Source organism: Solanum tuberosum, unplaced genomic scaffold, assembly GCF_000226075.1.
Source record: "Solanum tuberosum cultivar DM 1-3 516 R44 unplaced genomic scaffold, SolTub_3.0 scf00089, whole genome shotgun sequence".
Lineage (NCBI taxonomy): Eukaryota > Viridiplantae > Streptophyta > Magnoliopsida > Solanales > Solanaceae > Solanum > Solanum tuberosum.
The window spans coordinates 1,440,844-1,452,082 of record NW_006239012.1 but is presented as its reverse complement, the minus strand read 5'-3'; the positions used below and the strand labels follow the sequence as shown (position 1 = coordinate 1,452,082).

At 30.9% G+C, this 11,239-nt stretch overlaps 1 long non-coding RNA gene across 3 annotated transcripts; it reads right to left on the bottom strand.

The window, feature by feature from the left end:
* Nucleotides 1–233: 233 nt before the first annotated feature.
* Nucleotides 234–5,588, bottom strand: LOC102604610 (uncharacterized). 3 transcript variants are annotated; one of them, XR_001473412.1, is made up of 4 exons: nucleotides 5,350–5,588; nucleotides 5,182–5,273; nucleotides 4,054–4,148; nucleotides 234–502 (listed from the first exon to the last, which is right to left on the bottom strand). It is a non-coding gene; the product is annotated as an uncharacterized lncRNA (long non-coding RNA). The 3 variants fall into 3 exon arrangements; XR_367313.2 differs by having other exon boundaries at nucleotides 4,054–4,138; XR_367312.2 differs by having other exon boundaries at nucleotides 4,054–4,138; nucleotides 5,427–5,588.
* Between the last annotated feature and the right edge of the window lie 5,651 nt (nucleotides 5,589–11,239).

Here is an 11,239-nt window from a genome sequence, read left to right as displayed (position 1 = left end):
CATAATTTTAATTACAAAAGCATAAATTTTAAATGAATATATACAAAAAGATTCTCCTGTAACATCATATGTTATAAACCACTTAATAAATATAGATGATGAGTATAGCTTGTAACATCATATGTTATAAACCATTTATTCAAGATAGATGATAAGTATATATAATACATAAGAAGTTTTAATATATCATTATTTTGTATTTAAAATTTATACCAAACAATAAATATATTTTTACAGATAAATACAAGCATTTTTATAACTTCTCAATAACCATCCAATAAACAAGGAAACTTAAACTACAATTATTCATTGCATCTTGAAATTTCCGTACTATATATAGACATCTTTCAGAAATAACTTTACATACCTTTACAATGTTCGGCGATTGTTCGGAGATATTCAATAATATACATGGCTTTGCAATTTCACACAATCTCAGAAATTACATCCAAATCAATGCACTGGAACTTGAAAGTTCGTGTTATTCGATTGTGGATAGTTCCTGACAAATTCAAACCAAAAATACCTTACACTTTGGAGATAATTTTACAGGACGAAAAGGTACTACTCATACAAATAGTTTTTATATACTCGATATAAATTATCATAAAACAATATTTTGTTTTATTTCAGGGCGATCGTATTCATGCATCACTTGAAAGTCTGTAATTAAGCATTTCAGAGAAATTCTATATGACTTGGTGTTTTTCGGATGAATTACTTTGTGGTTGCCCCAAACATCATGAAATTTAAGACAACAACACACAAACACAAGCTTAACTTCACTTTGACTACAAATATTAAGGAAATTCAAGATCCTTCATTTCACATGGATATATTCAATATCCGCACCTTTGACCAATTGACAATTTATCACAACGTTGATGAGACAGAGCTTTTGGGTAATAATGATATGTTATTCCATTCATTAGTTTTTAAATTTACAAAATTACTAATGTATCTTCTTTGCAGATGTTGTTGGCCATGTTTCATATCAACCAATTCAACAGATACAGCAAGGAGATAACAATAGTTATTTCATCAATATTGTTCTAGAAGATGATAAGTAATTATTTGAAATTTAGTTTATTATTATATATATTCATTTATCATTTATATATTAAAATGTAATTAAATTTCATTAATACAGTAAAAATAGACTGTCAACAACGTTATGTGGTGAACTGGCTTGAAATTCACTCGCTTATCCGGAATGAGCTACTGAGTTGGAGTACAAGAAAGAAGCACCACTTCTTTATTGTCTTGAAACTCCGCTCTGAACCCGAATCGTACGGTCTAATATATGTGTCAAAGAGCGGATTCTCTTGCAGCGGATACGGGGCATGCCCCTGAGCCTATTGATTCAATTCCTAGCAAGTCCTGTCTCTCTCCTTCACTTAAAACACAGCCTATGATGATTCTCAATTCCTTTTGAACTTGCGGATCAAATACAACCACATTTCACGAAATCTACAGATGAACCTTTGATTGTGGTTTGTCAATTAATGAAGGCTCACAAATTTAGAGGTTTACACATTGTAATTTCAGTAACACAATTTTAAAATACAAATTTATTTTGTATAAATATTTTGACATTGTATAATATCAATCATCAGAAAACTACTAAGTACGTAGTTGTTGGTATCAAACCAAAATCTGGATTAATCCTAATCTACATCAGCCTAATGAATTCAAAGACAGGTTAGAAAATTATGTATAAATTTAGGCATGTATCTTCAACATTTGCAAGGTAGTTAATTATGCTTTTCTTTAATAATAATTCTAAATATAATATCGAAACTATATGTTATGAATATTTTTGCAGATTGATTTCATCATGTGATTATAAATATGAGAGGCTCTCCCAGACAAGTTCTAAAAACATCATTCTATTACTGATGAGTTGTCTAAAGGAGTTGTATCTTTTACATATCTTGTAACTATCATCTATCTTTTATATATATTTATATATATATATTTATTTATTTTCTATGAAGTGACTTATATTTTTAAATTCATTAGTAACAGTAGGATCATTAAATTTAACTTTACTTCGTACAAAATGTAAACAACACACTGTTAGCCGATTTGTACAAATACGTGAGTACAATTTAAGAAACATACATTATTCCCTTGTGTTAAAAAAGATGCCACACTTTGGCGAACAATATGGTGGATCCATCCCAATTTCTGAGCTGATATAATCAGAATAGAAATCAGATATGCTAAAGCTCAAATTTGACCAAAAAAAAAACACCTATAAGTATCTTAAGTATCCACACTTATAGTAAGTTCCAGCAATATAAACTGCACCATTATGGCGTTCAATAAATAAAATCATGTTTTTTAAACTCACCAAACAACAAGCAATTCATCTTCATTCTTTCAATATATATGTTTAAAAACCATTGAGTTCTGCTTCACAAACTTGATGTGTAACAACAAATCCTCCAGAGCCACCACTTACCACATAAAGATCCATATCTACCCCTTTGAAGGGTCATACAGGATGCTCAATATCAAGATTTTTATTTTTGATCTCATGGACAAGCTCTAAAAGAGCAATACTACTTGCCTTAACATATACAATTCTACTCATAGTTTCACAAAATCTGCTAAAACCAAATTTCTTAGGCTTCAGAAACTTTAATAGCAAAATCATGAAGTTGCTAAAGAAATTAAAGGTTAAATGGGTTTTCAAAATAGTATGCAACTTTTTTCAAAAGGGTCATGACTTATCTCAACATATTTCAAAAGCTTATTTTTAAACTATGTGATATGTGAAGTAAAGCTCCTTATAAACAACCTGTTGCTGAATTTCATTTATCTAGTAGATAAAGTATGATCAAAATAGCAAATTTTCCAATTGGTATACCCGTTATCCCAAAAGGTACCAGACAAGATATTGTTAATGCAACTGTAAATTCATCATATTTATGGCCACATTGTCAACTATTGACTCTAACAAAGAATATGAGGTTGCAAAGCAATGCGAACGATACACATTTGGAAGAATTGAGAGATTTTTCCAATTGGATCTTGAAAGTTGGGGATGGTAGCATTGGAAGTTCAATTCATGGAATAGACAAAGTTTTAATACCAAATGATCTTCTAATAAATGAGTATACTGATCCAATAGCATCTATTGTTGAAAGTACCTAACTGGATTTCATCACTAGTTGCAATGATATCGAGTACCTTCAACAAAGAGTCATTCTTGCTCCAACTCTTGATATGGTTGAATCAAATCAGTATATGATCACCCTTAATCATAATCCTAAGATATCATATTTAAGATCTGATAAAAATTTCCGGTCTGATCATACTTATTTAGCTTTAGAACATGTACACACTCCTGAATTTTTTAATAATATTAAATGTTCTGGCGTTCCAAATCATTCAATCACTTTAAAGGTTGGGGTTCCAGTGATGTTACTAAGAAATATTGATCAGTCAGCAGGATTATGTAATGGAACTAGATTGATTGTTACTAAACTTGGAAATCAAGTAATTGAAGCAAAGGTTTTATCTGGACAGATGGTTGGCCAGAAGGTGTTTATTCCAAAATGACTTTAACACCTTCAGATTCTAGAATTCCTTTTAAGTTTCAAAGAAGACAGTTTCCTATAACTGTATCATTTGCTATGACAATCAATAAGAGTCAAGGACAGTTTTTATCTCATATGGGCTTATTTCTGAAGAAGCCATTGTTTACGCATGGACAGTTTTATGTGGCTCTTTCCAGAGTGACAGATAGAAAGGGATTACAAATACTTACTTACGATGAAGATGGGCAAATAAGTAATGAAGCTACAAATGTAGTATATAAAGAAGTATTCCAAAATCTAATTTGACATACTTTGTATTTTTTTAATTCTATATATATACTAGATTTTTTGTTGTGTTTGTTACAATAACTGTTATATCTGTTTTAGATTTCAATACTTCTGTATTTTAACTTATTAAGTTAACATTAAGCAGGTACACATTAATAAAAAAAAATTAAGAAAGTTCAAATTACTTTGAAATATGCAATAGTAGATATGTACTAACCTTAAGTAACTCACTATAATCACTGATATTTGCCATCAATACACTAGCAGATAAAATTTCTTCCCATAATCAACTTATCCGTCATCTACGAAACACTTATTACAAAGCATTTATGAAAATATAGTAGGAAAGTTTATTCAGTTGTAATGCATTAAGAATGAAATTGTATTAGAACATTGTTCAAATTAGTTGTATATATCTAAATTATCATAAACTACACAAATCTATATATTAATACTACTATTAAACATTAATAATAAATAAAACTTCTTAGTTATCAGATAGTTTTATCCATATTTAAAGTACAAATAAATTATAAGACTTCACACATTTTCAATCTTTACTAATTTTTAACTTTACTCATTCTCAAAATAATAAAAGTGACAAGTTTCTATATTATAAAGGTAATTTTTCCAAATTATGATTTGGAGAACAAGAAAATGATAACTTTTTCTGATAATATATACAAAAAAACTATGTCGATAGCTTTTAATAACCTGTACAATGTGCAATATTGTGGATACATTACCAATTCTAAATCAACATATCCCTTAAACTCACAATTTAATAAATATTTAATTTCAAATACAATCAAATACCTTCTACTTATCATATCTTTTTAATAACTTGTGCTTCTACTTATCAGATCTACTTTTTAAATTGACCTAACTATTTATAATAACAACCTTATATAATTATAAATAAAGCAATTTTTAACATGAAATGAACTCTCATTTTTTTACTTACATAGCTAATCTAATTTCTTCAAAGTTCAAACAAACAATTCACATTAAAAATTGTCAAGTACAAGTTACTCCGGTTAGCTAGAAAAACTAAAACTGAGATTATCATTTACGAAATCTCTGAATCTCCAAATAAAATACCAAAATTTGTATCAACATAAGTTTATAATAGCTTTGAAATAACATGCATTTACTACTTTATAATTTAAATTAAATTTAAACTATTAACCCATATCTTACGATCCCAAATAAATCTGAAGGAGACATAACCTGATAAATCTCATAAAAATAAATCCAAAATAAGAACTACTTCATGCTAATATATTCTTCAATGGAAGTTCTCATAAGAAGGATCAATATAAAAAATGTCAAACATTTAACTCACCATTTCACAGAACATTGGATTTTTGACAGAACGATGCTAGATCTGAAAACAACTCCGATCAATTCTTTTATGCCATATCTATTAATCTTAACCTGCTTGAAGAAAGTCAATTTTATTCTATGTTATCATTTGCATGTTCAAATGTTGAAATTGTAAAATAAACTTTACCATAATTTTGCAGAAGAGATTCATAGTAGAAAGGACAATCGAAGATTTACTAAAGAGATGAAAGAAAGAGCTCTCACACCATTGACAAATCACGCAGAAACTTAGAGAAGATCGACACTAAAAGCTTATAGAATCCCTATATTATATTTGTCCATCCACACTCGGAAGAGGGACCTCACCTTCCAAATCTGGAAAATTGTGTTCATATTTTGGTCTCGTTCCAAAGAGATCCATTTTGTTTGCTTTTTTCGTTTTTTCCTCTTTTTTCTCCAATTAGAAATATATATTACTTTTTGCACACACTTTTGGACTTTGGTGGGTTGTCCAAAAGTAGATTTTATTTTAATTTTTTTCAAATTCACTAATATTGGCCAGATTTTAATAAAACAAATAAATACATATAGATACAAATTCACACATAAATGACTTGCAATAAATAAATACTAAAGGCACGCGCATCAATATTCCTAAAAAGTTGTTTCTTTGTCACATCTTACTTTAATACATTATTAAATTAATAAATTATTTTTTATTCCCTCCATTTCAAATTAAATTAATTGTTGAGAGTATAATAAATATAATTTATATCACATTTTTAAATTTAATCTCAAATTATATTAGGTTTTTAGTAATTTTTATTATTTTTATTAATTTTTATTTAATACGTATTATTCTTTTCTTCAAAATTTATTGTACTTATTTATAGTAAATCAATTATAGTATAATTTTTTAAATATATTTAAGTTGTGCATTATTTAAATTTACGAAACTTTTACTGTACTATAGCATGGATTGCTTTCATTCGAATGTCCTTAATAACTTGACGCGAAATAAATTTTAAATATTCAGTCAAAGTTTTATATATTGTTCATATATTTCAAAAAATATATATATCTTTATATTTTTTAAAATAATGCATGTTCCTCATCTCACATATTTAATTACTATTTAAATAATAAATTATATATTTAAATTTTAAATTTAATATTTTATAATATTCGCGCAACGTGCGGGTACGTATACTAGTATTTTATAAGAACTGAATATTATTCTTTTGTCAGTTTTGAGTAAAACTTAAATTTTAACAACCGGGTAAAAATTCATTCACTATAAGTATACTTATAATGACAAAATTTATGTCCCTTCGTTAAGCAATGGTCGTTAAAAGTCTAATTTGTTGTATGATAGTTTTCATCCATGGAGTTCCCAAATTATCCTATTTTCAAAGTTAGAAATCCCCAATTAAGTTAGGGTTTTCTTCAATTGTCATGGGTTCTCTTGATTATTGATTTAAATGATTAAATTATGATCTCTTATGCATGAATTGATGAAATACAATGATTTTATGATGATTTCTCCATGAACCAATGAAACCCCATGTTTTCCAAATTATGTTGATATGATGTGGGTCTTTGCTTATGAAAGAGGAGTTTTATGAAATAAAGCATGAAGTGATAGAATCACGTAAATTATGATGAAATCCATATCTAATCCTTGTTTTCTAGATGTGGTGACTGAAAGTGAGTTTTGAACCTTGAAAGGTGAATTATGAGATTATGCATGTTCTTATGAAATCTATGTAAATGTTTTAAGGATGCTTTGAAAGTAAAGTATCAATGATGATGTTGTGGTTGTGTAGTTGAAAGGATTTTCTCATAAACACATGAAAGTATGATTGTTAAAGGTTTTCTCACATAATAAGGATTGTAAGGTTGTAAGGTCTTCTTACCTAATTGAATCAAAGATAAAGAGCTATTCTAATGAAACCTAGCTACCTAATTGTACCCTTCCATGGATGACTTATGACTTAGTTTGGAATTGCAAGATGACATGACCTTCCATGGATAATGAGAACAAGTAAGAAATGACTATTCCGTGAGATTTATGCTTAGCACCGCGAGGATATTGAGATGGAAGCTCTCCCATTAGTACAGGCCGGGTTTCTAGAAGCAATCTCCTTATCCCTTACCTATGTTCGCCCATAGGATGATTTTCTAGATAGACATTGGCTAGTGGATCAACTTAAGCTAGAAGTTCATGGTCCTTACCTTGGCAAGTAGTACAACCCTTTTCGGTGTGGGAGACACCGAGGGATCATGTTATAGCTCGCATGGTATTTATGTCGGCTAAGGCTACTTCCCACATTAATAATTAACTAAGGTTACTTAAAGAAGTATCTCGTATGTGTTCAAAGGTTTTGAAGTTGTTAGCTTGCATTGACCATGTTTTATGATTTATGTTTTCTAACCTTCTTATATCATGTTTTAGCTTGGTTAATTGCATGTCATGAAATGTCCCATTTTAGCATGATTTAAATGGTTTATGCATGGCTATCATACTTGGTACATTGTTTTGTTCTAACACATACTCTTGCCTATATTTCCCCAAAATGTAGGGTCCGATATTCAGGGTTCTTAGTTTCATGGCTAGAGGTTGATTTTGTTGATTCCCGAGCTTGGTGAGTCCTCATGCTTTGAGGACAGATTTTCATTGTTCTTAGTTTCCTTCTTATTTTCAGTTTTGAACATGATGTATGGGCTAGGCCCAATTTTATTCTATTGTAGTAAATGGCTATTGAGATAAGTGTTTTAGACTTCGGCTTTGTTTTATAAAATTCTTGGACTTGAAATATTGTTTTACCACTCTTGTTCTATTTCTTATGTTATGTATGCTAAGTGGATTGTATGGGGTCTCTCGGGGTATCATACGCTAATGTTACATCTAGGGTGTACCCCTGGGTCATAACAGATTCAATTTTACAGTCAATTAAAGAGTGGTTCGGGCCTTAGCTTCGAAATTTTCGGGGTGTGACACACTTGGCTTTCATTCTTCCTTCCTTTCCACCCCAAACTTAGGCTTTTGGCCTAAGTTGGCTAACCAAACACAACATTCTTCGAAAGGGATTTTTGGTGAGAATGTAGGGAAAATTAGGTTCAACGGGCTTTCTTTTGGTCTTTGACAACAAATCGGTTAAGCTCAAATGGTGCAAAAATAGATACACACCCTCACAAGGTAGTCACAAAGGAGTATGGACATTTGGGTTCCCTCTTTGAATTGTTTCCCAAGATCATGTCTCGCATTCACCAAAATTTAAACAATTGGACTAACAAGGCAAATAGGACTCCACATACATGCTTTCAAGTAAGATCACACCACACATGGCACTTCAAAATGAACTCATTGAGCATATCTCGAAAAAGATCAAAAGTGTACCTGTGATATTCATTGCAAGGCTCACATCAAAATACAGCTAGTCAATCAAAGATTCAAAGAGATAGCTCAAAAGTGCAACCACATCGATTTCATTCTCCCAACACCAACATTATACAACATGCTCATCATGAGTACTATTCAATACATCAATATTAAACACAATTGATCCTCAAATTTTTATCAATGAAACCTCGAAGCATTTCACTATTTTAAACTCATGGGAGTTGCAAACTCAAGAGAGAATGAAATAAAAACAAGAGACACTTTTACCGAAAGACCAATATAATAAAAATAAAAGTAAAGTACTACAATTATTCAAAACTCAAAATAACAAAATATAATAAAAAAGGGGACTATTGGCTCAAAGTCCCTCACCCTACCAAAATAATATAGTAGTGTCCTTAATGCCATGTAACAAAATTACGAGGAGGATGAGATCAAAGGGTCCCTGACAGGATATGCATGTGGAGCACTCTCATCTAGAGTCTCAGGCTGGGAAGCCTCAATAGGGGAATTAGTACCCGGCAATAAGATCACTGGAGACGGCAGGGAAGGCTCAACTAGGCATCAATGCCCATCTCAGCGGTCGAAGAGATGGGGAAATTTGAAGTGACTGCACTAGAACCAACTGCTGAACTCTCCAAAAGGGATAGCTCCAGGGTCGTCTAAAGAATGATCTCCTCGGTCTCCTGCATCTCAGTCAATGTCTGAGCAATCCCATGCTCCTCGCTCCTCAATTCCTCCTCGTATGTTTCCTCGGCCAACTCGTCCTTGGCCCTCCATCCTATAAGTACTCCACCTCAACCATCGAATATCACCGGAGGAGGCCGATCTGATCCTTACATCTATCTTCCACCGAAAGGAAACTCCCGCTCTCTCATATAAATGAATAATACGCATCAGGAAAGGGAGAGATTTCTGCTCTTTCTTGGCCCATAGCAACATATCTTCCACAAAGATAGCACCTACATTGATTTTTTCCTTCTTAACTATTGTGCCCACTAGCACTGCCTTTGGATGTTGGAGTATTGATTTGTTTTGGGATGGCATGAAATTGCTGCCTAATGAAACTGAACCAATACCATACCACAATGTGCATGTCCTTCCTTCTCTATCTTCTCCCCTTCATCCATCAAAAAGGGATAAGACTCATTGGATATTAAAGGGGCCAACAACCCTTTAATGCATTAATATTTTTATGCATCGAGGTCATGTATTCATCAGTTTGGTTGGATAGGGTGCATAGTACTATATTAATGCTCAAATTTTATATGTGTTTAACTAATCATGACTCCTTGACGATATAATGGAAATTATGTTGAAATTTCTTATTTCAACGAATTTAGAGTAAATTAATATAATATCTGATTGTTATTTAAATAAAAAAATAATTATATGCCAACGTTGTTTTTATTTAATAGTTTCATTTCTTTTTGTTAGTTGAAATACTTATTAGGATCTAAGTTTTCCAACATAAAGTAACTATATTAGTTAGTGTACAATAATATTTAATCTTGATTAGTAAAAATAATGTTCTGTACAGATATATTTGTCTTAGGTTTGATTCAAATATTTTGTTTTGACAGGTTCACACTTTCTGTTTGTTAGAGGATTAACTAAATATTCTTGTTTCTTTGTTAGATTTATGTGTGAAGTTTTGTCTATTTATTTGTTTTGATGGTTGAAAAGCATGAGTGATGCAGTTTTTATATTTAAATCTGTTATAAAATAGAAAAGAAAAACATTTTACTCCATAAGAATAGTCTTGGATTTTTAATTCAAAAAAATCGTTAAGATTTTTTTATGTGATGATAAATAATTTGTGGCAAGGTTGGAAAGTGCTGCTACCAATACAACACCACACACTAATAAAACGAGACACTTTTAAACAATTCAAAATAAATCAAAGAAGGTGGATAATAAGTTTTTCTTAAGGCCATACACATAAGATATTCAAAATTCAAACCAAATATAAGTCAATAAAGCGATTGTGCTAGACCCACGGGACTGACACCTTCTCCTCGGTCAATAGAATTCCTTATCTAGTTTTCTAGTTCACAGACTAATTTAAAATAGAGTTATTTCCTTTTGATGAGGGATCTAAATTAAGGTGACTTGGAACACCAAAACTCTATTTCAAGTGACGACTCTAAAAATAAATAATCTCGTTTCAAAATGTCACTTTAATTGGAAAAACTCTTTTTTCAAAACATCATTTGAAAAAATAGGGGCGTGACAATAAACATCTTAATCATAAAACATGCATAAACTTTCATAAATCATATTCATGAAATCATAAGCTATCTTCTTAAGTTCATAGTCAAAATAATGAATAATGCATGGGCGCACATGAACTCAATTGAAGGAATATGCAATTGAATCTAAACATGCATAGGAAGATTGAAATTGAATAATTAATTCAAAATAAAATAAGACCCATGGAGATTGCATGAATCCTAATCAAAATTAAGTGAAATTGAATTGGTACTTGGAGATCTTTTGGGACCCAATGGATGAATGGAATCCATTCATGAATCCTCACACACCTTGATAAACAAAGCCTAAGAGCAATGGAGAAAAAAGAGACTTGGAGCTTGGAACCCTAACTTTCTTCCTTGGGCTTGAGAGACAATTGGAGAGGATAAACTTGGATGAGAGTTGGGGATTTGAGAGAATG